This window comes from Balaenoptera physalus, assembly GCF_965194825.1.
Source record: "Balaenoptera physalus genome assembly, chromosome: 15".
In the NCBI taxonomy this organism is placed as follows: Eukaryota; Metazoa; Chordata; class Mammalia; order Artiodactyla; family Balaenopteridae; genus Balaenoptera; species Balaenoptera physalus.
Genome location: NC_138894.1, coordinates 62265064 through 62287040, shown reverse-complemented (window position 1 = coordinate 62287040; position 21977 = coordinate 62265064). Strand labels below are relative to the sequence as shown.

At 41.3% G+C, this 21977-nt stretch overlaps 1 protein-coding gene across 4 annotated transcripts in view; it reads left to right on the top strand.

Moving 5' to 3' along the window:
- Positions 1-17174: 17174 nt before the first annotated feature.
- PLEKHH2 (pleckstrin homology, MyTH4 and FERM domain containing H2) overlaps positions 17175-21977 on the top strand; it is a 119223-nt gene continuing 114420 nt past the window's right edge. For 3 of the 4 annotated variants that reach the window (XR_014254269.1, XM_082427639.1, XM_082427640.1), the window contains exon 1: positions 17175-20858. The gene's annotated coding sequence lies outside the window, so the exon portion shown is untranslated. The remainder of the gene's footprint in view (positions 20859-21977) is intronic. The other variant, XM_082427638.1, reaches the window with a different exon arrangement.

Sequence of the window (21977 nt, the reverse complement as noted above, 5' to 3'; positions counted from 1 at the left end):
ATCTGCCTGCCAATGCAGGGGACACGGGTTCGAGCCCTGGTCTGGGAAGATCCCACATGCCACGGAGCACCTGGGCCCGTGAGCCACAATTACTGAGCCTGCGCGTCTGGAGCCTGTGCTCCGCAACAAGAGAGGCCGCGATAGTGAGAGGCCCGTGCACCGCGATGAGGAGTGGCCCCCGCTAGCCGCAACTGGAGAAAGCCCTCGCACAGAAACGAAGACCCAACACAGCCAAAAATTAATTAATTAATTAATTAATTTTTAAAAAAAATTTAAAGAAAGAATAGATTTTGAAGAAAGAAAACACATGGGGCAGGGAAGTATGGAATAGAAAACGAATACAAATGCAAGCTGTTTTGCTAGTTGCTTTTTAACCACAACAAACTAGTACCGACAGCACCAGTACAAAAGATCGCAGTAAAGGTTCAAAGATCAAGATGTTCTCTTAGCAAGGCTGAAAGATTCAGTCTCTGGTCTTTGGAATTTAGGCTGCAGTCCCTATTTGTGGGTAGATCCCTGGTTGCCCGGCACAATCCACGTTTTCAGTCGGATTTGAACTGAAGAATGGCCACTTGGCCCAGTGGTAGAAGTGGATGCGGTGTTGGGTATCCTGTGTCACATGAATACCGAAGTTCCTCCCCCTCCACGCAGCGCCAGGTGGGGGTGTACTTCTTAGCAGACTCCTTGCGGTTTTGGGCCGCAGTGCCCTCCTCTAGGTCGTATTTCTCCAGCCCCCAGTACTGCACTCCACTGAGTCCTGCGGCATCTCCTCGGCACCTCTGCATTTTTCATCACGGCCTTCCGGTCGCAGGTGGTTCCTATAGGGCCGGGTCTGGCCGACAGCTGCGGTCTCCTACAGGAGACCTAGCGGGCACATCTAAGCCTGAACGAAACTCTCCTGGCTTGGCTGGCGCTAGCCTCTGCCTATGCCTGGACTTTGGAGTGGGAATGGGTAAATTCGGGCAGTGAGGGTCCATCACATAGCATTGTGAAAAATTTGTGCAAACCCAGCTACCTCTTCCTGGTCTGGTAGCCCGCACAAGCAAGAAGGGCAGGAGTTGAGGATTCCTGGAAGAAATAAACCATGCACCCCAGCATGCAGGAAACATTTGTGCTGTTCTAGGAAGGGAGCATACCTCAGAGGACGCTACAAGAGGAGGAGTAACTGCTCAGCCCAGGAGTCTGGCTTAGACTAGCCCCTCACCCTAGAAGCCAGGCAAAGTCCCTCCACCTCCTACAGGACGCCATCCTGGCCCCCCATACTCAGAGCTCTCCTGGACTAGGGAGGAACACATGTGGTCCCTTCAACCAGACCCCTTCCCTCAACCCCAATCATTTTCATTTGTTCCTTAACCACAGACCTTTAAAGCAGGCAGGGCTGGGATTCTCATTTTACTGATGGAGAAACATATTCAAATGGAACAAATGGCCAATGTGCAGTGGTTCATATGCTTAGTCCAGGGCTCTTTCCATTATATTTCAAACCCTCCTTTTTATATGCAAATGAGGCCAAGTGTGTCGGTGACACTTTCCTACAAAATGAAACAATGCCGTAATAACAAGGTCTTGGGGAATTAATGGTACTAAATGGGTAATTTGGGTTTAATGTTAAATCCTGGAGTGGGTGACCCAGGGCCAGAAAGAGTGGCTTTCTGCGTGTCACCTCTGCCATCTGGTGACCAAATGACAATATAACTAAAACAACTGTGTATTGATACTGTCATCATAGAAAAGTCACGCATGACCCAGAAGCTGAGTGAATGATTTGAGTGTGAGCTCTGACTTTTAGGGCCTGAGATGATAAAAATAAAATGTTAAGTCTACAAATAAAGGTCAGAGTTTTTCCACAATTATTTCTGCTCAGGGTGAGGAACCTCATAGTTTACAATGGAAGAACCCCTTCATCCATTTAGTCAACGAATATTTATTAAACATTATCTTAAGTCAGTTCCCAAGGAAACAGATTCTAGGCAGAGATTTGCATAATGGAGAGTTACTGGGGAGTACTCTTGAGAACAACTTTTGTAAGGACTTGAGGGAAACAGAACTGGTCAGAAAGGGTTGAAAGGGGATGAATTTGCTACAGAGGCCTTAGCCAATCCTACTGGGAGCTCTGGCGTTGGCTTGGCAAGGGACAGAGCCTCTGTCCTGCATGAACCAGTTATTGGATCACGTAATGAGCTGTCGCAGCTGAGACTAGCCGCATCTGAGGGAATGAATGCCTTGGTCCTAAAGTGGAGATCTGGGCAGCACGTCGCAGCATCCACTACAGACGCCCCTACTATGTTGTGTGCACTGTGCCATGGTCTAGTGGTATGATATTGAACCAAGACAACATCTCTGCCTTCAGAGGTACCCACAGGTGCATAGTTAAAGAATAAACAAACAAATGTTTTTTAAAAAGCCTCAGGAAATAGAAAATTATCTTGTAGCTAGAAAACGTATCCCATAAACTTAACAAAGAAAAATCCTTGCCTTTTATTGATGGCAATAAAAAGTTTGAAAATATTTAGGGTGTAAAGTGAATTCACTCTCTGCTGATATAAAAATTGAAGAAGAAAAAAAAGTCATCCAGGAACAGTTCTAGAGAAACTTGCCTAGTAAATGTAACTGAAGCAGCTGGAGATTACTTTGGCGTTCGTCTGTAATGGACTGTGGATCCCTTCAGCTCTACCCAAGAATAGGTGATGGGGCTTTATTTCTATCCTGGGGCCTTCAAGTGGTCTTAGCTATTGGAAAAGAGGGCTGCCTTTGCAAGCGGGGATGTGCTGGCTGCTGATACTGATTCTGTTCTGTCCACTTGGTGCCCCTGACCCAATCCCATTGTCCCAGCCATCCTCTCCCCTACATCCCCTTTGTCCCTCCCCTTCTCCCACCTGAGGAATCTTTATTTCATCTCAGAGAAAAGTACTTGGACTTGCCTGTTATCCCAGCCTGTTACTTATAGCATGACAATGAACTCTATACCTTGCGCTCTTTAGGGCTTAAAAATTTGAAATGCACAAAACTGTTTCTCTGCCATGGGTTTCAGAAAAATCATGTGGGACTTAAAAAGCCAAAAATTGCCTTCCTTCTCCTCTGGTTGAGCTGTGGTGTCCATTCCCTGAAGCAGGAGGGGTGGAATTGTCCTAGAGGTTTGGGTAGGGCAGAGGACCATAATAGAGGTACCTGTTGACCATTCTAAACTCTCTCTATTCAGAGCTTCAGATGCTGGCCTTCAAATGAACATCTCTATTTGGATGCCCTGCCTCAAACTCCTATCTGTTTTTGCTTTACTTCTAACTAACTAGCTCCGTCTTCCGAATTCTCCATATAATTTGTGCCCTAAACAAGCAAAAACTCTGAGAATCTTTCTTTCCCTTGAATTCCACTCCCTCCCAGCTGACTAATCACCAAGTTCTAGATAGTTCCATATTTGCTATCATTGTCCCAATTCAAGACACTGCTAACAACCTCCTTACCCTGGCACCATTGACATTTTGGACCAAATAATTTCTTGTGAAGCTGTCCTGTGCATTGTAGGATGTTTAGAAGCATCCCTGGTCACTACCCACTAGATGTCAGTAGCACACCTTTGTCATGAGAAAAATGTCTCTGGACTAGTACTGTGTTGGGCCATGTTGGAGCCTGAGGCAAAAGGAAAAATCTGTGCCCTATATACACTTATGAAAATGTCCTCTTATATTTTGAACCACGTGGAAAAAGTTAATGAAAGTCCTACAGCAGCAAGAAGACTGAATTTACTCTATGCTAGTGTAAAACTTGAAGGAAAAAAAAAAGACATCCAGAAACCATTCCAGAGAAACTTTGCAGGGCCCAGTACAAACTAAAAATACAGGGCCCCTTCTTCAAAAATTATGAAGAATTTCAAGACAGTGACAGCAGAGCAGTAAACCAATTGGGGGGCCCCTCTAAGTGTGGGGTCCTTCTGCCTGTGGGGCCGTGTTCAACTGCACAAGTCTCACACCCTTGAAGCCAGGCCTGAACACCACATTACCCAATTCACCTGCTGGGAAATGTGACAGTTATGTGGGCCCTGGGAACCCCAAGCAGATTGGAAACAACTGTTCCCATTGCACAATAACACAGGGCCCTAAAACACAACATTGTGAATTTTTGGCATTCATTTTGATTTTTTCAAAATGTTACATTAACATATTATCTTGTTTACTGAGAATTTTGGCACCCTCTTAAATTTTGCACCCGAGGTGAGTTCCTTCTTAATCTGAGCCCTGCTCCAGACTTTGTCAAATGTTCCTGCTGATTTAGAGCAGTGATTCTCAAACTTTGGCCTGGATCAAAATCACCTGGAGGACTTGTTGAAACACGGACTGGTGGGCCCCAATCCCAGAGTTTCTGATTCAGTAGGTCTGGAGTAGGGCCTGAGAATGTGCATTTCTGAGTCCACAGGTAATGCTGAAGCTGCTGGTCCAGGGCACACTGAGAACCACTGCTTTAGAGCCATCCTTCATGTCATGCCAGTGAGAATGATATTTCTAAAATACAAGGCACTTCTCTGCTTAAAAAGTGGTCCCCATGTCCTATAGAATACAATAGATGCTACTTGGCATGGCATATATTACTCCTATGGACCCCCCTATTGTGCCCCCCGCATGATGCTCTAGTAATAGGGGACTGGATAACTCTTATTAAACATCCCTTAACACTCAGATCAGCAGTCATCATCTTTAGAAACCTTTTTTTAGGCCTCTAGATTGCGTTAGGTGTCTTTTCTTTGTCTTCTCATTGAACACTTGAGTATAGCTCTCTATTAGCATTGAACTTGGTACAAAAGTCTACCGCACCAGAGAGCAGAATCCTGGAGGACTGGGATTATCTTTATTCCTCTAGTCCGTGCTATAGTCTGTTGCAAACAAGTGCTCCAGTAGCGTCTAAAGAACTGAGCTGGACTTACCCAAATACCATTCTGTTATAGCGAAGTAAAACAAAGAGAAAAAGACTATGACCTCATGTGACAGCTAGAGATTTAAGTGCACAAGGGGAGCACAGCGGAGTCTCAAGAGTCTTGAGGTTTAAGAGTCTGGCAGACAGTTTTCCAAATGTCTATAAGAGTCGAATGCTTTTTTAATGGAAAATTAACCCTTAATGTGTAACTGGTGACCTTTAGATCCTACTGATAGTAATATCCATATAAGCTATGAAAGACAACAGCTAGGGAAGAAAAACTTGAAGCATTGGTTAGAACCAGTAAGAAATGCAGTCAGAAAGAAAGAGCAACAGTAGAATAGAATAATGTAGGATAACGTGGATAGGAAAAAAAGAGCACAAGAGAAAAAATTCTTAGATTCAAAGGAAAAGTATTTTTTTTCACTAAAAGGTAATTTTTATAATGTTAAAATTCTTCAATAATATCTATTACACTGAAAATATTTCAAGAAATCATTTGGCTTCATTGCTTTAAAATAAGTTTGAAGAATCATTTTATGGTTCTTTTATGATCAACACTAAACTTCAAAGTACAGAGCTACCATATGAATCAGTTTAAATGAAGTTTGTTTGGATAGTTGGCTCCTGAGGTCATGGAAAAAGGATGGCAAAATGAAATTCACAGCACCTCAAAGGAAAGAGTGCTCTGCAATCTGCCATGGAAAATGTTAGATGTCTTTTGGGACAAAGTAAACCAAAATTCTGACTTAAAGGTATTACCATCAAACTTAAAGAAAGGAAGCCACATGGCAGTGCTTCAAATCCAGTAATACCTCTGAGAAAAATGTATTTGTAGTATAATTCCAATATACTGATTTCCATCATACACCTTTGGTGTTTTCCACACGTTTTTAAATACACATATTTTTGTTAGGGAAATTTGAATATAACCTACCTTATTTGAAATCATGACTGTACGTTTATGGAATAAGACTGTGGTGAATGCAGAGGTCCTGCTTCAAGGAAGGACTTGCTACACAGGCTGCTCGGAATTCAGTGACCAGACAGCTTCCAGCTGTCACTCCCATAAGGGTTTCCTTAAACCATTTGCCATATCCAAGCTCACACACCTTTCCATCTGAGTATTGATCAACTGATGGCATTCTTAATATACTTGTGGTCACTGTGGGACAACTCTGACTGGGGTCGTATGTGCTCTCAAACTCTCCATGGCGTTTCCTGAGCCTTAGGGGAGCCTAGATTGCAGTTCTTGCTCCAATCCTACATCCTCCCCTTCCAACCAGAAGTTGGTCCCTCGTAAATATTGTGCACATCAAGCCCCATCTCAGCTTCTGCTTTCATAAAACTAATTGGAGACAAATATTAATAAATTTATGGAATAAGACACATTTGTGGTTCTTCACCTCCTTTACTACTCAAGCAAGAGCTAGAAGATAGATAGATAGAATAGATAAAATCTATCTATGTCTATATTTATATTAGTTTTTACTTGCAGTCATTATTTTCTTGATGTAGGAAAGTCCTGGGATTTTCTAGTCAATGTCTTCTCCAAGTACTACTAGAATCAAGAAATTACAAACAGAATCAGTACTAATCATTCATTCATTCATTCATTCATTCAACAAACATTTAGCAAGTGCCTACTCTATGCCAGCCTCTTGGAGTTCCTAGTGCCTAAGGATACAAAGTATATAAGATATATTTTCTGTTCCCTAGGGAATTCCATCTAGTGTTGAACAAAAACATTGGTAAGGGCTAGAATGGAGGAAACACTGATTATAGGGATGGGACAAAGAAGCAAGTGACTACATCAGCTTTTGCGAGGCAGGAGAAGCCACATAGCAAAAGGTTTTTCAGGATGTAAAGGTGATTAAGCTATAAACAGGGTGGCATTCCAGCCTTTCCCAGCACAGGGAACAACATGATGTAAGACATGACACAAATCGGTGCCTTTGGGGAGGGTAAATCTTTAATCTGGCAACAGCTTCTCTCACTGTTCAACCTTCCTGTAGACCAATTTCTGCGTGAAACACTCTTGACTCTACTAATATTTCACTTGGATTAACTCCTTGTCCTTCACGTCTGTGTTAGGACATTACTTCCACCAGGAATTCTTCCTTGATTCCCTTAAGATTGGCTAGATGAGTCTGCTGTACAGTTCAGTGTCTAGTACTTCCACTATTGCAGCATTTATTACACCATGCTCTAATTGCCAATTTACTTGTCAGTTTGCCTCTGAGTGGACCATAACCTCCTCGAAGGCTGTCACTCGAGGTTAGTCACTTCGAAGTTTAGTCACTGTTCATCACCAAATCTCAACATACTGCCTGAAAGATAAAAGGTACTGTTTGTTTGATGAATAAATGAGAGCAGCTAAGTGCAATGGACTTAGGAAGGCATACTTTCTTTATTGAATAAACACTTATCTGTGCCCATCATGTGCCTACATCTCTAGGCACTGAAAATAACAAGAATGAAAAGAACAAAGAACCTCATGGAGCTTACATTCTAGTGGGGAAAGACAGACAATAGACAAACTGCTATAAGTATAAAGCAGGATGGGGAAGGAGAAGTTTCTTATTTCGTATAGGGTGGTCAGGGAAGACCTCGTTCTTAAGGTTATATTTGAGAAAAGTCCCAAAGAGTTGAGGGAATGAACTATAAATGTTTAGCAAATAAGATATGCATTGGAAACATCATCAGCAATACTTCTTAAAATTACCCCATGAATGTTGGTTCTACATCATGGCTAATTTCTCTCAGCTATTTTGGGTAATGTCATGAAGGCTTTTTGTTAAATTCTGACTTTTATTGTGGCTATCTCTTTAGGTACTAGCAAAACGTCTCAAGGTTCTTTATTTCACAGTCCATTTTGCAAGGATTCCTGTAATGGTCAGGAAACTTCTTTGTTTCTAAAGCCTTTTGAAATCATAGACTAACCCAAACAATACCCACTATTAGTACAAATATTTTATCTTTTGTTACCTGGCACTGGGCAAGAGCAATTAATATGGCCATCGGAACTGATTTAATTTCTGTGAGAAGCTTAAATTTCAAGGGTAAATTCAAGACTGTGATAAACTAGCCTGCTTGGCAATTTTTAGTTTTTCTTTTTAAGGATGAGCCACCACAGTTAAATCAGGGATACTCAGGAGAGTCTCTGTAAGGTCCATAAGGGATGTGGAGAGTTCCCTGATAGGGGTTAAGTAATTACAGGGTTCTCCTTTTTTCAGGTAAAGGAAGGAAGTGGCTGTGTTAGTGTTGTAGTGATATGGGAGGAGAAATACAGCAATATTTTATAAAGATTAGGTGACTAGCTGAAAAGGGATGAGCATTTTCTATCAATAGCAGAGTCTATATAGCACAGGAACCATTAAGGTTAGTGAAAACCTTAAAACAAAATCAACTAAAGTTTTCACACATTTTATTATTGCCGTCATACTTTCGGACAAGGTAGCTATGTTTTGGCTACTCAGAGAAATGCTGAAATGAGCAATAGGCCTCGAAAGATTACCATGTATTTGCATTAATACCACTAGTATTTATTCAGATTCTGTATGAACAAAAAGGGAAATAGGAATTGTGGATCTAGAATCTTGGAAGACATATTTTGATAGGCAGTTATTGTACCAGTCTTTGTGCTTGTACATGAGCATGTCATTGGTTTTTTTTTCTTAAACTTGAAAAGTATCCAATCATAGAAAGTATTTTTATTTAAGAAAGATATTTTACTTAAGTATAATTTAAATTAGAAGATAAACTCTCTTTTTATTGTCAGTTTTTTTTAATTCTAAATTTGTTAAACAAAAGAACTCATACAGGTTGTTTTTTTAAAAAATAAATTTATTTATTTATTTGTTTATTTATGGCTGCGTTGGGTCTTTGTTGCTGTGCGCAGGCTTTCTCTAGTTGCCGCGAACGGGGGCTACTCTTTGTTGCGGTGTGCGGGCTTATTGTGGTGGCTTCTCTTTGTTACGGAGCACAGGCTCTAGGCACACGGGCTGCAGTAGTTGCGGCACGCGGGCTCAGTAGTTGTGGCTTGCAGGCCACATGATCTTCCCGGACCATGATCTTCCCGGACCAGGGCTCGAACCCGTGTCTCCTGCATTGGCAGGTGGATTCTTAACCACTGCACCACCAGGTTTTTAATTAACTAAAATTTGGAGAATTTTAGACAAACCTAATTATTCCTATTTTCCTTTCTTTTATTGAGGGATGGAGCAAATCTTTGTGCTACCTATAAGTCATTTTAGGGAACTGAAAGATAGCTCAGGCGTAAAAGGCATTTTAACAGTTTTATCATTCTGAATTTGAGGCCTGAATTTAGGAAAGGCAACATCGAGAGTGATTAAGGAGGCAGATTCATAAATATCTAAAGACAAAACAACTTGCAGCAAAGTTCTAAAAACATAGCAATAAGCAACAATGGTTGATAGGAATTCAACTTTTTTTCAAAAGTAAAGACTCTTGAAAAATGATTTAAAACTGTGTCAAGAAGTACCAAAAGTTAGCAAAATAATTTTCTGATCTCCACTGATCTGTACATAAAATAACTTATTAATTTTATAGAAAAAAGATCCAAATTCTATTTTTACTCCCTGTGTGTATTATTCATGTAACAATTTGCAGTAAAGGACTTATTTTTTCTTTCTAAGATTTTTTTTTTGATGTGAACCATTTTTAAAGTCCTTATTGAATTTGTTATAATATTGCTTCTGCTTTTTTATGTTTTGGTTTTTTTTTTTTTGGTCCCAAGGCATGTGGGATCTTAGCTCCCCAACCAGGGATTGAACCTGCACCTCCTGCATTGGAAGGTGAAGTCTTAACCACTGGAACACCAGGGAAGTCCCTAAAGGACTTATTGATATGCATTAATATGTACTCAATCCCACATACTTAAACAGATATATAAATATTAAAATAGATATTAATTTGAAGTCTTTAACTATAGTTTTAAAATATAATTAACTTAGTAGTAGAATAGATAAAACAATGTATATAGCATAGTAAATTTGCCATCTGAACAAACTATAACTTTCTTAATAAAAAACAAAAAATCAGGGCTTCCCTGGTGGCACAGTGGTTGAGAATCTGCCTGCCAATGCAGGGGACACGGGTTCGAGCCCTGGTCTGGGAAGATCCCACATGCCACGGAGCAGCTAGGCCCGTGAGCCACAACTACTGAGCCTGCGCATCTGGAGCCTGTGCTCCTCAACAAGAGAGGCCGCGATAGTGAGAGGCCCGCGCACCGCGATGAAGAGTGGCCCCCGCTTGCCACAACTAGAGAAAGCCCTCGCACAGAAATGAAGACCCAACACAGCATAAATAAATAAATAAATAAATAAAATTTATAAAAAAACAAAAACAAAAAATCATATGTATTATCATTGTATATATATTTGTATTTTAAAAATATTATTGTATAAAAAAAATTATTGTATGTAGTGTAATTAAACAGTTATATTAATTGCCATATTTAACCAAAGTAACCAACTTTACTTTCCTCAGACACAAAAGAAAACTAGAAAATTGAAAACTAAAATCTGTTTTTATCCTTTAGCATTTATTTCATATAATTCTAACAAATCTGAGGAGGCAAAAATAACTAAGTTGTGGGTGTGTGAGTAATATTTAAATGTATTTGCAAATTTTGTTAATCTATTGTCAATTTAAGTAATAAGGTAACTTAAAATTTTGTTTAGTGACCAATTTTTGTGTTTCTTTTTTTAGAAACTGTCTCTGCATCCAAAGATTTTTTATTAATTAACTTAGTCATTTGTCTAAGGTTTTAAAGTTAAAGATCTGGAAATCATAATTTAGCTAACACATTAAATCCTTATGATTTGTAACATTGTACGAACATCATAAAACTAAACCCTTTGAACAGACATTGATCATCATTCCAATTAGCTGAATACGATTTTACATGTATAATTTTTTACTTAAAACAAGTTATGGAAACAGTGGCAATTTATTCAATTCATAAAACCAATATGGGAAATTTAAGATGTTTGAATCACAAGAAATGTGATTAAATGGTCTTAAATGAACCAAACTGTTATACTGACTTTATTTTTATAGGGTAAACTAATTTTTAAAGACTCAATCATGACAAAAATTCTTCTTTTAACTTAAAGTTGAAGGCTTTTCTTCCTATATTATAGATGTTATGCAGGCTAATATGTAAATATACTTTTTAGTGTCAATAGAAAGAAACATGGTTTAATAACTTTATTTTTCTTTCAGATCTTTTTGACCGCTTATCTGGACTATACTCCTAGAGTGAGCACATAACAACTGATGCGTCTTTTAAATTAATTCATCTTTAAGGTTTCCCAAGAGAAGGAAAAAGAGAGGAAAAGAAACAGAAAAAAATGTGAAGGAGCTGTCGTCAGATAAATACAAAAAAACATTTTTTAAAAAAGTGAATTATGTTCCCTCAGTAAGGAGGGGAAGAAAGGTTAGATACAGAAAAATAAATGTGATGTATATACACACAAAAGAGAGTGATGTGCGGTTCGTTTTGACAGAACTTGAATCCTTGAAAATTTTTATCCAGCCATAAATGAGAACATCAGATATCATTAATCTGTAAATTACAAAAAAAAAAGGGGGGATATTTCTTAAGCTAGACAAACTTTTCTCTCTTTTAGACAAACAAGACAATCTTCTTAAGAAAGTTTCTTCTTTTCTTTTTGTTCTGAGGCACTTCTCACATGAACAACCTTGTTCATGTCAAAAGTTCCCTTGAATGGCCACCGCGTTCCAAACTGTCCCTCGTGAAACTGTGCCCGTTAGAAAGTCAAGTGTACAAGTTTGTATATAAGGAGAAAACAGGAAGGCAGCAGGTGTTTAGTCTGGAAGAGGTGCAGTTTTATACTGAGAAAACCCCCGAGAATGGAATGCTCCGTAAGGACGGTGCTTGGCTAACTTTGTGTCTCCGGAGCTTGGCCAAAGGCCAACTGTAGCTAATCCAGAGCTGAAGAGAGTCTCCTGATTCACTGCAGGTGAAATTAAACACAGCGGTTCTCAGGGAAACAAAGACAAGACTGAGGAAGAAGTCCTGATAAGGTCTGTAAAGGTGACCCATGGAAAAGTTCATTTAAACTTTTTAAGCTGGTCTGTGGAGAACTTTGAACTCCCTAGCCCTCGAGGCTTGCTCAGGATGAACTTATAGATTTCTTCTCCCTACAAATATGAAATTGTTCTTTTAAAAAGCTAATTCTGTTCTCTCTGCAAGGAGAGGGAAGAAAGTTTAGATCCTCTCCCTGTAGAGTTTTCCTTTTACAAACAACATTCAAAATGCTTGTCAAGCAGAAGCAGGTGTTGGCTAGAAAATAATTTTGCCAAAGAGCAACACAAAACTGGTTACGTTTTTTAAAAAAATCTTAAGGGATCTTATTCCTATGAAAACAAAATAAACCCAACACTGAAGGGCTTCAGTGAAATAATGGAGCTCAATTTAGTACGTGCAGGTAGAGACACAGGGCTCTCAGATACGCTCAGGATTACTGGGCTGAGGGTCCTGTGCATGGTGCTGAGGGCTTCCACTGAATCGTGGTGGAACATCTACTTCTGTCAACTCCCTACAGCCAGAGACCACCAGGAACACTTGTAGTTAAACAAGTTGGGTTTATTACTTATTGCAGCTAAGATGGACACATACTATGGGGAACCATGATGTCTCAGCAAGTGGGTGTAAAGAGGTAAAAGTAAGTGGGTATAAAACAAATGAGGCAAAATATATAAGTGATAATAGGTAAAATCCATATGAGTTTTCTCTGTACTATTTTTATTCCTGCAACTCTTCTTTATGTCTGGAATTATTTCTAAAGTAAAAACTTAAAGAAAATAATAAATCTACTTAGACTTCAATCACGTGTGTGTATACATATATACTGAAAGCTAAATTTAACTAGATGTCAGCTAGGCCCTCTCAGTCTGTATCGATTTGACCCAGTCTCCTCTCCTTGAAGCCCAATCCCCCACTTCACCCAATTCCAAAGCTGTGGAAGAATTAAGGCACATTGAAGATTTTTGTGATTTCTCTGAGGCTGATATCCTTATGGTCACTTTGCCTCTGGGCTCCTGTTTTGTTTCTGCCCTCAGTGTCAGACGTGAGATTTGGTCCCATCCTCTTACTTATGCAAAGCATTTATGAGCTTTGCAGGCATTGCAAAAGATTTGGGGCTCCTGAGAGAAGCCACATCATGCATCATAGAGCAAATAACCTAAAATCACACAGTAGACTTACTGTTCTTAAAAAGCCTTTGGCCACACCATCCCTTGGGATTTCTCATTGCCCCTTTACCCTATGCCATGCCAGCTCTCTGCCATTGTGCCATCTGCCTTCTTGGTCCCTCTCTTTTCTTTTCTCTCTCAGGAGCAAAACCAAATTCCTCTCATTTTCATATTACTACTTTCCTAGACCTGACACTTTTGCCTTTGCAGGCTCCTTCCTCAGTAAAAGCACATTAAAAGTGATATTTTACCACTGTGTTAGTATGAAAATGAATATATTAATACTGTGTGTTAAAACATTTCTTTGACCACAAAGTTCATTTTTTTCTTTGGATTTTAAAGTTAAAATCCATATTTTCATGGACCATTAAAGGTATTGTGGACCCTGAGCATTGTGTCTATTCTGCCTAATGGATAAGTTGGCCTGAAGGAAACTAGAAAAAATAGACACTGTGTTAATGATACAAATTATAAATATTATGATATTACCAAAGTCTGACGTTGTGGTGCTCTTGATATGAAATTTATGAATGTGAATAGCAAATATATATTTTAATTTTCAGTGCTACCATACGTGTAGGTCATAGGGCAGAGACTGTCCATGCCCTACCCATATGCCTAAGTGCAAACAACAAAAGAAAAAACTGATAAACTGGACTTTGTCTAAATTAAAATTTTTTTCTTCAAAGGACATCTTCCAGAAAGTAAGACAACCCACAGAATTGGAGAAAATATTTGCAAATCCTATATCTGGTAAGGGACTTGTATCTAGAATATAAACCTTACAATTCAATAATAAAAAGACAAATAACTCAATTGAAAAATGGGCAAAAGACTTGAATAGATATTTCTCCAAAGAAGATATACAAATGACCAAAAAGCACATGAAAAGATGTTCGACATCATTAGTCATTAGAGAAATGCAAATCAAAAAGGCAATGAGATACTACTTCAGCCACTAAGATGGCTATAATCAAAAAGATAAATAATAACAAGTGTCGGTGATGATGTAGAGAGAGTGGGACCCTCAGTCACTGCTGGTGAGAATGTAAAATTGTGCAGCCACTTTGCAAAACAGTCTGGCAGTTCCTTAAAAGGTTAAACATAAAGTTACCATATGACCCAGCAACTCCAATGCCAAGAGTTGCTGCAATTCTTCCAATAGAATTGAATACCTAAGTCCACACTAAAACTTGTACACAAATGTTCATAGCAGCATTATTCCTAATAGCCAAAAAGTGGAAACAACCCAAATGTCCATCACCAGGTGAATGGATAAACAAAAGGTAATATATCCAACTCAATGGAATAGTATTTATCCATAAAAAGGAATGAATTGCTGATACATTCTATAACATAGATAAATCTTTAAAACATTATGGTAAGTGAAAAAGGCCAGTCACAAAAGATAACATATTGTATGGTTCCATTTATATGAAATGCCCAGAATAGGCAAATCTATAGGAGCAGAGAGTGGATTAGTAGTTGCCTAGGTCTGGTGCGGAGGAGGGGTTGGAAGGTGATGGCTAAAGTATATTGAGGTTCTTTTTGGATTGATGAAAATGTTCTAGAACTGATTATGGTGATGGTTACACAAATCTGTGAATATACCTGAAACCACTGAATTGTACATTTTCAATAGGTAAATTGTACAGTATGTGAATTGTATCTCAATAAAGCTGTTATTAAAAAGTCTTCCAGGGACTTCCCTGGTGGTCCAGTGGTAAAGAGTCCGCCTTACAATGCAGGGGACACGGGTTCCATCCCTGGTCAGGGAACTAAGATCCCACATGCCACAGGGCAACTAAGTCCACGTGCCACAACTACTGAGCTCGTGCCTCAACTAGAGAATGCATGTGCTGCAAACTACAGAGCCCACACACTCTGGAACCCTCGCGCCACAACTACAGAGCCCACATGCCCTGGAGCCTACTCACCACAACTAGAGAAGAGAAACCCGCACGCCACAACTAGAGAGAAGCCCGTGCACCACAACGAAAGATCTCGCATGTCTCAACGAAGATCCCTTGTGCCACAACTAAGACCTGACGCAGCCAAAAATAAATAAAATAAATAAAAATTTTAAAAATAAAAATAAAAAATAAAGTCTTCCAAAAGATTATTATATTAGGAAAACATGAAAATATTGAAACAGTTATGTTGTTTTTTATACTAGTGAAAAATTGGAAATAAGCTAATTGTATAATAATAAGAGAATGGTTAAATAAATTAGGGTAAAATCTTATGGTAGAGTATTAACCAGTCCTTAAAAATGTTTTCAAATAATACATAATGACAAAGAAAATGCTCACAAAAGAATAGATATATGTATATGTACAACTGAATCACTTTGCTGTATACCTGAAACTAACACAACATTTTAAATCAACTATACTCCAATATAAAATAAAAATTTTAAAAAAGAGAAAATGCTCACAATAAAATCTTAAGTGTAAAAGATTAAAAAGTATAAATTCAGCATAATCTTATTAGGGACTATCATTACAGGAAAAGTTTGATGATGAGAGAAAAAGAGAAAAAGGCTGATGATGGATGGTGGGTAATTTTAGTTTTCTTTGTTACATCTTTCTATATTTTCCAAAGAAAATTAATTTATATTGCTTTCATAATCAGGAAACAGTATAAGACAAAAGTGACTATGGGGAACTTTTTAAAAAAGTTTTTGTATTGATTTGCATAAGTAACAGGGTGACAGCACTAAAGTTCAAAGCCCCGGGCCACCATATGAATTTGGTTAAGAAAAGGAAAAGGCTTATTGAAAACAAGAATGCAGGTAATTACTTTGATTCAATTGTTGGTTCAAAATGCTGTTGCCAAGCCATCTCACATTATTTCAGCTAGGCTCAAAGCGAACCCACTTCTTGAATTCAGTGAGACACTGCCTCTCTTCTGTTTCTACATATAGCCCTCTCTCATTTTTGCATTTCCCTTGCTCCATCTGCCCAATCCTTCTCACCTCAACTCTTAGGATTTTCCTGCTATGTATCTGCTATCCTTCAAATAAATGCTCCATGCAAGCTTCCAATACCCATCAAACACATTAGGCTGTACTTCATTCAGTGGCAATCAAATACCTGTTCAGTCACCCTGCCAGGTTTTCTGAAACATCCATACTATATTCCATAGGCAATAATTTTACAGTTATCCCAAGGCACATAATAATGTCCTTATAATGTGTCTTTTCTCTAATTGTCATTGTCAGGGGATGTTGTGGTCAGTTTTGCTGTGTTTTCTGTTCCTTTACTTCTGGCTTAAGCTGTCCCTTTATGCACTGTAAAAAGAGAGAGGGAAAAGTTTTAGTTATTAGCTGTAGTGAGGATCTGGACCAGAATAGCTGCCTCTGCCTGGTAAGTAATGACCCCAAATACAGTAAATCTTCTGTTCACATTTAATGTTTTTTTATATGGTTTGGGTCGCTGTTTTCCTGTGTGACTCTCACGTGTAGTGTCTTTTTCTTTTTCTTTTTTTTTTTAACTTCATGGGTCCTGACCAAGTCATTGCTATCTCCCTCAATCTGCTTCAATGGTCTGCTTCTCCTTTCACTTACCTTAAAATAAGTGATCCGGGGGCTTCCCTGGTGACGCAGTGGTTAAGAATCCGCCTGCTAATGCAGGGGACACGGGTTCGAGCCCTACTCTGGGAGGATCCCACATGCCGCGGAGCAACTAAGCCCCATGTGCCACAACTGCTGAGCCTGTGCTCTAGAGCCTGTGAGCCACAACTACTGAGCCCGCATGCCACAACTACTGAGCCCACATGCCACAACTACTGAAGCCCAAGCGCCTAGAGCCTGTGCTCCACAACAAGAGAAGCCACCGCAGTGAGAAGTCCGTGCACCACAACAAAGAGTGGCCCCCGCTCGCCGCAACTAGAGAAAGCCAGCGAGCAGCAACAAGACCCAACTCAGCCAAAAATAAATAAATAGATAAATAAATAAAATTAAAAAAAAAAAAAAGTGATCCGGGGCTTCCCTGGTGGCGTTGAGAATCTATCTGCCTGCCAATGCAGGGAACACAGGTTCGAGCCCTGGTCTGGGAAGATCCCACATGCCGCGGAGCAGCTAGACCCGTGAGCCACAACTACTGAGCCTGTGCGTCTGGAGCCTGTGCTCCGCAACAAGAGAGGCCGCGATAGTGAGAGGCCCGCGCACCGCAATGAAGAGTGGCCCCCACTCGCCGCAACTAGAGAAAGCCCTCGCACAGAAACAAAGACCCAACACAGCCAAAAATAATAAATAAATAAATAAATAAAAAAGTGATCCGCAAAGCTCTGCCCTAGCTCTTTTCTTTTTCCTCTGTGCACCCGTGTTCTCTCTGTGGCTTTACCAGTGCCCATTAAACTCTCACCTCCAGGCCTTGGCCTGGCCTCACCTACAACCTGCTGCCCACACCAGTCTGTGATAGAGGCGGCCCAGCTCACCTGGTGAGGCTGCCTTCATTCAGCCCCAAAGGACTGAACAGGCCGTTATGCCCTGGGCACTGGGGACACACCAGGCAGGCCATCTTTCTGTCCACCCCTCTAGGAGGGGCAGGTTGTTTGTCTGTCTCCCTGGTTCTAGGGACACTTTGGTGCCCAGAATTTGCTGGTCTCCTGAGTTGCAGGTAAACAGGTTGGGGTGCCTGGGCCTATACCCCACTTTGTACCCTAGTCAGCCAGTAAGAGCTTGATCCTACAAGCCCTATTTCATTTTCCCAATCTTCTTCTCCCTGTCTTTGTTATATTTCCCCAAGTGCTGGGACATCTACTTTCTGAACTGGGGTTTCCAATATCTCTGTTCCAGAAGCCATATGTTCATTCTAGTGGGGTCAGTGTCTCCTTTCCCCTTGTTTCTTTTTGGATTTTATGTGCAGTTGGATTAAAGAGCCGGACTCTTCTTTCCTAATATTTACCCAGCTCCCTTATCCCTGCTTCCTTCAACCTCTCTGCTCTTGTTCCTAGTATGCCAAGTGGCTATTTGGTCAGCAATCATTCTGCAATTTACAAAAATCTCCCCTCTGTGCAGATTACCTTGAAATGTATACTCAAACCCAAGCCTTTGTCCTCAACTCAGTCTAATTTCCTGCTGGCTTTCTCCTCCTGGATATTTCAAAGGCACTTCAGGTTGCACTCAGCTCATCCAAGCCAGATCTCATTCTTCTTCCCCTAAACTAATTCCTTCTTCTCCTTGCTTCTCTACTTTGGTTAGTGGGACCATCATTTCCCAGTTACTCAGAGCCTCCCAGAGCCTCACGTCCCTATGCTCCAATAAGTTTTCAGAACTTGAAGATTCAATTTCTTGAAAGAAATTGAGGTGCAGTAGAGATGACTGTGAAGCCAGAATTCCCAGTCCTGCTACTTAATGTCTGTACAACCTTGTGACAGTTATTTAAACTGTGTACCTCGATTGCCCCATCTGTCAGATGGGAATAACAATTGTACCTATATCATAGGACTCTCCTTAGATTATATATGCTAAAGCACTTGGAACAGCTCCCTATGCATTGTAAGTGCCGCAAATTTGTTTACTATTTTTATTTGTTCTACCCAGAATCTAATTCCCACCATGGCCTCCATTTCATTGTCACCATGATCACCCTACTTCAGATCTTCATTGAGCTGTTCTCTTAGCCTCCTAATTGTTCCTCCCTCTAGCTATTCTCTCCAGCACACTAGATAGAGCTTCCTAAAGCACAGCTTTGGTCGCCCATTGCTTTTTTCCATTACCACCACTCCCCAGCTGCCACCACTTGGCCATCACTCCTATCCTCCCCAGCCCCTCATAACCACTAATCTACTTTCTGTCCCTATAAATTTGCCTATTCTGCACATTTCATGTAAATGGGATCACACAAAACGTGGTCTTTTGTGACTGGCTTCTTTCACTTGGCATAATGTTTTCAAGGTTTATCCATGTTGTGGCATTTAAACGTACTTTTCTTTTTATTGCTAAATAATATTCCACTGTTCATGTATTTTTCTTAGCACAGCCAGAAACAGGATACCGTTCCACTGTGTTCTCCACAGCCAAATTCAGTTTGTCATGTTTCTAGAAAAAGGTGACAGTAAGCAAATGTTGGCAGAGCCTTACAAGAGTGGCAGCCGTGTTTAGAAAGCTTCTTTTCGTGAGTGACTTTATTCACTCAGCTCTCTTAGTCTATTTAGTATTCTGACTCACAAACGGAAGCGATTCTATTTTGGCATTCTTTCTCTTTCTCCTGAACTTAGCTCTTTGGTCTCTACTGACTTGCTGTGTTAAATTTTGCAAGTTATTTAAACTTTGTTTATTTAACTCCTGTGTGCTCTATAAAATAAACCCAGTCCAGCCTGCTTGTTTGCCAAAGCTGTTTGGAGACAGTTTTTCATATGCTATGCATCATCAGCTCCCACAGAAGGCAAAAGGAATTTGATGTGTGGGGGTAGTCTGGGATCCAGTCCAAAACTAGCGCTCATCTGGAAGAAACATGGAAGCCTGATACTCACTTGCTGGCCTTTTAGTCTTATTCGTTTATTGCCTTCCCTCTGTGGAACTTTGTAAATCTTTATCTGTTTTGTGCTTTTTCTATATAAGGTGAGATAAGCTGAAGGAAAAAAAAAAAAAAAGATTGTACTGAAAAAAGCCTCCTGCACTTTCTATTGGCCAACTGTGAACCAATGGGAGTAATTTGTCTGACCTAGCTTTGTGACCTGGGGTAGGATTACCCATAACATTCAGAATTCTCTCTTTTTTTTTTAACCCTGGGATTGGCCTCTCCAGACCCCATCTTGGGATGTAAAATCCAATTATGTTAAAATGATCACTTACTTACTCATGCGATTTGCGCTGTGCTAAGTGCTGAGGAGGATACAAAGAGAAAGAAAACAAATCCCTGGTTTCAAAGAGCTCACAGTCTAATGGGGAGATAAGGAATGGTACACAGGCAGAATGAGCTAAGTGCCAAGAGGAGAAAAAAACGTAAATGCTCAGGGAGCAGAAACAAGAGAAGAGATTACTGCTAGGTGGGGCGACAAGCATGGTTACATGCAGAAGATGATTTGAGCTGTGTCTTAGAGGATAGTTAGAACTTTTAAAGGTGGACATAGGAAATAGTAGGTAAATATTCCAAATGGACTTCCCTGGGGTGGGGAAGTGCACAGCAACAGTCTCAGGTGTGTGAAGGGCAGCTGTGAATAATAAACCTGACAAAAGTAGGTTGGAAGCTATGAATGCTACACTAAGGGATCTGTTCTTGATAACTTAAGCATAAGGAAGCCAATGAAGGTCTTTGTCAGGGTGTACATCAAAACCGCACTTAAGGACAGTTAACCTTGCAAGAGGCTGAAGGATAGACTGGTAAGAGGAGACACTTCAGGCTGTGACACCAAACAAGAGGATGCCGAGTTGAGGCAGAGGGAATGGAAAGGAGGTGAGCGCTACAACAGGCTCTGAGCTCTAAGTGTGCCGAAGGCCAGGGATAGAGACTCCTGGACACATCTCTCTCCTGGGATAGGGACTGGGAGGAGTCAAAGTCATGGCCACACCCCCAGGTGACGTCAGGAGGGCGAATGAGGTCTCTGATTGGCTACCACGGCCGCCAGTCCGGGGAGGAGGCGGTACCCTGTCCCCCGCCCGCTCTGGGCTTGGTGTGAGGCGGGCGCAGGCTGAGAACCTCAGGAAACCCGCACCAGACGCACCCGGGACAACGGTGCTGCCCCCGGGGGCCAGCGCAGAGGTAGGCAGATGAGTCTGGCCGGGAGCCGAAGGGCGACCCCAGAGACTCCGGTGCCCGGGGATCCCCGCCCCCTCTAGAGCGCGCAGTCCCGGGTGGGCGCGTCGCGCGGAGGATGGGGGCGGCGGGCTGATCCGGAGGGCCGGGACCGGGGGATGGAGCGGTCTGGCACCGGACTCAACTCCACGCCTCCCGCCGCAGCCTCCGCACTCCACGTCGCTCCCCTTGCTGCTCCCAGGACTGGGGTCTCGTCTGGGAGCGGTGGCCGGCGGCTCCTCGCCCACTGGTCTCCCGTGACATTTTGTTTGAAAAGTCGGGGCCCGGGTTTGTGGCGCGGCGCGGGCAGTCAGGGGGGCACACGGCGCTGCTGCGCGTCCTCGCGCTGAGTGGCCCACGCAGTTAGGGATGCTGCGGCTCGGCCTCCGCTTCTTGGGAGCCCCACTGTGATCTCGGGGGCGAAACTTCTCAAAACTTTAAAGAACCATTTTCTACACCTTGAGTTGCCAGAATGTCAAAGTGCCCTTAGGTGACCTACCATGAAACTGCGCTGTCCCTCAGGTTATTCGACCACTTTTTAAAAGATGGAACATTTGAGCCAAAAATTTTGATGTGCGAAACGCAGTGGAAAGAGAGGTTGAAATATTTACGCTGGAAAAGTCCTAGTTCTGTGCTACCTGCAGGTCACTGCTTTCTTTGTGAAAATGCCAGTCGCAAGCCTCGACCACACAGCTGTGTGTGTCCCTGAGGAGCTCTGGAGTGAGGAGCACGGGTTCTGAGCAGTGCTACCGAAGGGCAGGCTTTGCCCAAGTGATGCTGGGTGGTGGTTGGGAGGTTGCTTAAACAAGGCAAGCCTCAGTGTGGTCAAGAAAGACATCTTTTCTGCTTTAGAAACACACACACTCTCTCTCTCTCTTTCTCTCTCTCTCTCTCTCTCTCTTACCGGGCCAAGTTAAGCTGTCCCTGAAGAGGAGAGAATTAAAGAATGAGTGGCTACCTTGAGCTTCATCAGGGGAAGCCTAAGTAGATGAACTCTTTCTTTTCTTCTTCTTTCCCTTTAGGGATTTGGAAGAGAAACAGGAAGTCAAAGATTCAGAGAAAAGAGCATTCACTCCACAATCGTAA